This window comes from Salvelinus alpinus, chromosome 9, assembly GCF_045679555.1.
Source record: "Salvelinus alpinus chromosome 9, SLU_Salpinus.1, whole genome shotgun sequence".
NCBI lineage: Eukaryota > Metazoa > Chordata > Actinopteri > Salmoniformes > Salmonidae > Salvelinus > Salvelinus alpinus.
The window spans coordinates 50287162-50293979 of NC_092094.1; the positions used below are offsets into that span (position 1 = coordinate 50287162).

At 40.8% G+C, this 6818-nt stretch overlaps 1 long non-coding RNA gene across 1 annotated transcript; it reads left to right on the top strand.

Annotated features, from left to right (window-relative positions):
• Nucleotides 1-2524: 2524 nt before the first annotated feature.
• LOC139584044 (uncharacterized) lies at nt 2525-3644 on the top strand. Its single transcript, XR_011676673.1, has 2 exons — nt 2525-2658; nt 3216-3644. It is a non-coding gene; the product is annotated as an uncharacterized lncRNA (long non-coding RNA).
• Nucleotides 3645-6818: the final 3174 nt, after the last annotated feature.

Here is a 6818-nt window from a genome sequence, read left to right on the forward strand (position 1 = left end):
CCCAACACACCTAAATGCTGTGTAAGGGCTATTTAACCAAGAAGGAGAGTGATGGAGTGCTGCATCAGATGACCTGGCCTCCACAATCACCCGACCTCAACCGAATTGAGATGGTTTGGGATGAGTTGGACCGCAGAGTGCAGGAAAAGCAGCCAACAAGTGCTCAACATATGTGGGAACTCCTTCAAGACTTTTGGAAAAGCATTCCAGGTGAAGCTGGTTGAGAGAATGCTAAGAGAGTGCTAAGCTGTCATCAAGGCAAAGGGTGGCTACTTTGAAGAATACAAAATATATTTAGATTTGTTTAACACTTTTTTTGGTTACTACATGATTCCATATGTGTTATTTCATAGTTTCGATTGTCTTCACTATTATTCTACAAAGTAGAAAATAGTAAAGATAAAGAACAACCCTTGAATGAGTTCGTGGGTCCAAACTTTTGACTGGAACTGTATATATATTTTTATGTATCACCGCCAGGGGGCAGCTGGAAGCAGTGTTTGCAAGCTGTGCAATAACTTAGGCTGCATGTCCACAGGGTGTCAGTTCAAGGATCTTACTTGCGGGCTACACCGCGTCTCGTGTGAATTCTTATGTGGATAATAATAAATGGTCAATATTTGTAGGGGGTAGATTTATTTTTTGTTTGTGAAAATCATTTTTTTTAGATCAATTGTTTTATTTTATGTTCAAGGCAAGCATTAGGCAAAATACATTAATGTTTATTTCGGTACTACCTGTGTGGTCCAGTGGGTTCAGCTGCTGGCAATGGCACACATATGAACAGTAGTCATGGGTTTGAATCCGTCCCACTACTGACCTTTGAATTTTGGGAGGAACTTGTACTTTTCTAGTTACTCTGTGGGCTGTACTTGTACTCCTACGGAATTTCTGAAGGAAGTAACTTACTTTTTACTATTTTACATGTTACCAAATCATTTCATATACATATATTGATATTATTATATCGTCGCTGTCGGATGAAAACCTCCTTATCAAAATGTTGGTGTTTTTTGAAAGTTTTTTGTTACATGAATCTATAATATTGTAACGACCCTGGGTTTATAAGCGCGAATGTCGACTCTGCCGCTGGAGCATGCTTTTGCGGCACAGTGGATAGCGCGCTGGACTTTTGGCTAGAAGGTCGAGGGTTCGACCTGCTCCCTGCTGTTTCATCACATTGGTGTCAGAAGTGATCGGACCTTGCATCCACGACAGTGCTGATGATACTGTTATTTACTGTTGTGCCTCGTCTCTTACAAAAGCTTTCCAGAACTTGAAAACTGCTTTTTATACTGTTCAACATACCTTGTGTCAATTGAAGCTTATCCTCAATACTGACAAAACTAAATTAATGGTGTTTTCTAATGCAAGAAATAGACCTATGAAACTTTCACCTATTACTACCTGTCAGGGCAAGGAGATTGAGGTTGTAACCTCATATAAATATCGTGGAATTCTAATTGATGACGGCCTCTCTTTTAAATTGCATATTCAACAATTTACAAAAAAATTGAAGCTGAAATTGGGATTTTATTTTAGGAATAAGGCCTGTTTTTCTTTTGAAGCCGAAGGAGGCTAGTATCAGCTACATTTATGCCTTTACTAGACTATGGGGATATTTTATATATGAATGCTTCCGCTCAGTGTTTGAGATCAATTGACACTCTTTACCATGGCACTTTGAGATTTATTTTAAACTGCAAAACCCTTACGCACCACTGCACTTTGTATACCAGGGTTGGCTGGCCTTCTCTAGTCACTCGTAGGCTCAGTCACTGGTATACTTTTATTTACAAAGCCATTTTGGGTTTACTACCTTTTTATTTGGGCATTTTTATTGTTCAGAAATGTGGTGGGTACTCTCTTCGTTCGCTGGACTTTATCCTGCAAACTGTTCCAAATGTCCGAACTGAATTTGGTAAAAGGGCTTTTATGTACTCTGCGCCATTGTCTTGGAACACCTTACAAAATACTTTTAAACTGGAAGAACTTGTCCCGATTGGTGTTTTTAAATCACTGATGAAGGATTTTGAGTCTGATTCCCTGACCTGTCAATGTTTTTAATTTGCTGTTTTTGATTTTGTTATACTCTTGTGAATTCAATGTTTTTTACTAGATTACTTGTAGTTTTTCATGTTGTCAATCTGTAATTTTTGTAATGACTTGGTGCAGCCTATCTTGGCCAGGACGCTCTTGAAAAAGAGATTTTAAATTTCAATGAGCCCTTCCTGGTTAAATAAAGGTTAAATAAAAATAAAAAAGTGCGTGTGTTTGGTCGGTAAGCGCGTTCCTATAAGACGCTGAGCGTGTCTTCGCAAGCTAGCGCGAGTAGTGGGTTTAAGCGCGAATGTCCACTCTGCTTTTGCGGCACAGTAGATAGCGCGCTGGACTTCGGGCTAGAAGGTCGGGGGTTCAAGACCTGCTTCCTGCTGTTTCATTACAGTATTGGTTCCCATTTACGTCTGTATGAACGTTTCACAACGCCTTGACCAATGAAATGTATTAAAAATAGCTTGTCACCAAACTCTTAAATCCATTGGCTCTCAAAGTTGTCTGTCAAACCCAGTTGTATCTCCTCCACAATTCTTGAAGTGAAGCAAACTTCACTCCTCAAGATTTGTTTGTTCTTGGGTTCTCAGCCAGACACAATCAGAGGTAAGTTGCACTTTAATTACCTTCTGCCTTTGTAATAATATATATTTCTGGAGTAAGATAAGTATTTCTAAGATATAATTCTGCTGTTTGCTATTGTGTTTTGAGGACAAGTGGAAATCAATGGGCTAGGTAGCTGCTTTGGCTAACCCAGAATCGGACAGAAAAAGTTTCATATCCGTTTAGCTCCCCATATGATCTCTGTTTGTTGGCCAACAAGCCACCTTGTCACTGGCATAAAGAGTGAACATATTAATCGGGTTTGTGTGGCAATAGGTAGCTAGTTATCCCGTTAATTTGCCACTAGATAAACTGGCTAGCTAGCTGCAGTGTTAACCATATAACTAACGTTAACTAGATCAACGGGTCAGTCCAGCGCAGCATCCTCCCACGCGTTGATTTTTCTCGCTCTCAATCTCTCTCTCCTTCTGTGTGTGTGTCTAAATGTTCTGTTTTTATGACAAGGTTTATAAGCACCTCTGTCATACAGTCAGTGTGTGATCTGAGTCAGCTTTTGTGCCATACACTAGAAATCATATATTTTGTCTGTTTATTTACAGTTTGTAGCGGCACAATCGTGGGGAAGGAGAATGGACCATCCAAGAAAATAAAATACCCAGCAAAATGGAAAGGTGAGGTTCGGAAGAGATGGAGGGTAAATCCGGTTTTGTCAAAAATGGATTTTTATTAGCAGGTTAGGAGGAGTAGGTCAAGGTTAGGAAAATGGTTAGAGTTAGCTAAAATGCAAAGAAATCTACTTTTGATGTCAATTTAATTCCATGGTGAAATGTCTCATTTGCATACTAGTAACATGATTGATAGTGACATTTTGGTATTGATTGTTGTGTAGACTGTCTTGTTCATTCTGAGTGAAAAATGTAACATCACACTTGGTGTAAATCTTTTTAGTATGCATTCACCATCACATGTACTTGAAATTATATAGTGAAATAAAATGTTGATGCTATTAAAATTGTAAATTATTCCTATGTCTTGAGTAAACGTATACCTTTTTATGAAATTGTGCACATTGGTATATATTAAGGCAGTTATACAATTTTATAAACATTACAATACATGTATTACATAATTCACAACACACTGTGTGCCCTCAGGCCCATTATCCCATCATAACCACATATCTACAACGCAAAATCCATGTGTACGTGTGTGTATGCATGTGTCTGTGCCTATGTGTGTTACTTCACAGCCCCCGCTGTTCCATGAGGTGTATTTTTACCTGCTTTTTAAATCTGATTCTACTGCTGGCATCAGCTACCTGATGTGGAATAGAGTTCCATGTAGTCATGGCTCAATAGTCTCATAGTCTGTTCTGGACTTGGGGAGTATGCATGGGTGTCCGAGCTGTGTGGTAGTATTTTAAACAGACAGCTCGGTACCTTCAGCTTTTACAAAAACAAGTAATGAGGAAGTCGATCTCTCTTCCACTTTGAGCCATGTGAGATTGACATGCACATCATTAATGTTAGCTCTCCGTGTACTTTTAAGGGCTAGCCGTGCTGCCCTGTTCTGAGCCAACTGCAATTTTCCCAAGTCCCTCTTTGTGGCACCTGACTGAACAGTAGTCCTGAACAGTAGTCCAGGTGCGACACAACCAGGGTCTGTAGGACCTGCCTTGTTGATAGTGTTGTTAAGAAGAAGGCAGAGCAGCGCTTTATTATGGACAGACTTCTCCCCATCTTAGCTACTGTTGTATCAATATGTTTTGACCATGGCAGTTTACAATCCAGGGTTACTCTAAGCAGTTTAGTCACCTCAACTTGCTCAATGTCCACATTATTCATTACGAGATGTAGTTGAGGTTTAGGGTTTAGTGAATGATTTGTCCCAAATACAATGCTTCAAGTTTTGGAAATATTTAGGACTAACTTATTCCTTGCTACCCATTCTAAAACTAACTGCAGCTCTTTGTTAAGTGTTGCAGTCATTTCAGTCGCTGTAGTAGCTGATGTGTATAGTGTTGAGTCATCCGCATACATAGACACACTGGCCTTACTCAAAGCCAGTGGCATGTTGTTTGTAAAGATTGAAAAAGCAAGGGGCCTAAACAGCTACCCTGGGCAATTCCTGCTTATACCTGGATTATGTTTGATAGGCTTCCATTAAAGAACACCCTTTGTGTTCTGTTAGACATAAAGCTTATTTTTCTCAAATGTTGTGCACTTTTGTTTACATTCCTGTTAGTGAGCATTTCTCCTTTGCCAAGATAATTCATCCACTTGACACGTGTGGCATATCAAGAAGCTGATTTAACATCATGATAATTACACAAGTGCACCTTGTGCTGGGGACAACAAAAGGCCACTCTAAAATGTGCAGTTTTGTCACACAGCACAATGCCACAGATGAAAATGTCCCAGTTCTTCCGTGGCCTGCATACTCACCAGACATGTCAAACCTGGTTTAAAAAAACATATAAAGCTATTATTTACAGCACAATGCCTCTCCCCTATTTGATAGTTTGTGTGCATGTTTTGACATGTAGGCTACGTGTGCCCTTTTAAAATGTATGTAGTTCTGTTCTTGTCTATTATTGTTTCATGTTTTGTGTGGACCCCAGGAAGAGTAGCTGCTGCTTTCGCAACAGCTAATAGATTAGTAGATTCCAAGATGGCTTAGCAGTTCAGACGTCATTTCTGTTTCGTATTGTCGTGTCCTGTATATATATATATATTTACACCTTTCTTCGCATATCTTTTATATATTTTATTATCCAAGAACTCAACTACAAAAGCTTTCCTGCAAAAGCTTTCCTGCAACCCGCTTCACCAATTACAAAAAAGTATTATTTACCTCAAATCTGAAAATCCACCGTGGAAGCTAGCCAGGGGCTAATTCAGAAGCTAGCCAGAAAGCTAACCAGAAGCTATCCGATAGCTAGCCAGAAGCTAATCTGTAGCTGCCCAGAAATTAGCCGGTTTGCTGGCTAGCGTTGGTGTTTCAGCTGCCCACGTTTTGTGGTCATCAGCTATTCCTTTAGTTCGATAATCTACCGGCACTTTTGTGCAACGCGACTCGGACCGGAGCATTCCGGGACTTTTTTTCTCTCAGTTTCCCCGGATTTCAGCCGCAGGCTCTGGACATTTGCACCTTGATTTCGCAGCTAGCTAGCTGCAAACCGTGTGACTATTGGCTTACGTCGATCCCGGAGCAAACTCAAATCATTCCGGAGCTAGCCAGCTGAGGAGTTCCATCAGCCATTCCTGGGCTACAGTCACCTATCCGGACCCGTTTTTTTTTTTGTTGCCGCAGATACGGAGCCCCACCGGGCCTTCACGACTGACTGCCGACGTTATCTGCCCGAGGGAGTTATCCAACTGGCACCTCCGTCCCGACGTTACCTGAACGCTCATCTGGGGCCCGCTAATCGTTAGCTGTCTTATCGGCTGCTATCTGAATAAGTATATCGGACAATTATCATTATTATTTATTTATTTATTTATTTTTTATTTTATTTTTTCTTGGGTCACTATATCTATTTTGCCAATTTGGATTGATCCCCTCTACCACACGGAACCCCACTAACCTACCGACGGAAACGCACGAGGTATCTACAAATAGACCTCCATCCTATGCTATCTTGCTACCGATAGCCATCTACCCGGCCAGCTGTCTGGATCGCCGTGACCCCAACCAACCTCTACTCACTGGACCCTTACTGATCACTCGATTAAGCATGCCTCTCCTTAATGTAAATATGCCTTGTCCATTGCTGTTCTGGTTAGTGTTTATTGGCTTATTTCACTGTAGAGCCTCTAGCCCTGCTCACTATACCATATCCAACCTCTCAGTTCCACCACCCACATATGCGATGACATCACCTGGTTTCAATGATGTTTCTAGAGACAATATCTCTCTCATCATCACTCAATACCTAGGTTTACCTCCACTGTATTCACATCCTACCATACCTTTGTCTGTACATTATTCCTTTAAGCTATTTTATCGCCCCCAGAAACTTCCTTTTACTCTCTGCTCTAGAAGTTCTAGACGACCAATTCTCATAGCTTTTAGCCGTACCCTTATCCTACTCCTCCTCTGTTCCTCTGGTGATGTAGAGGTGAATCCAGGCCCTGCAGTACCTAGCTCCACTCCTATTCCCCAGGCGCTCTCTTTTGATGACTTCTGTAACCGTAATAGCC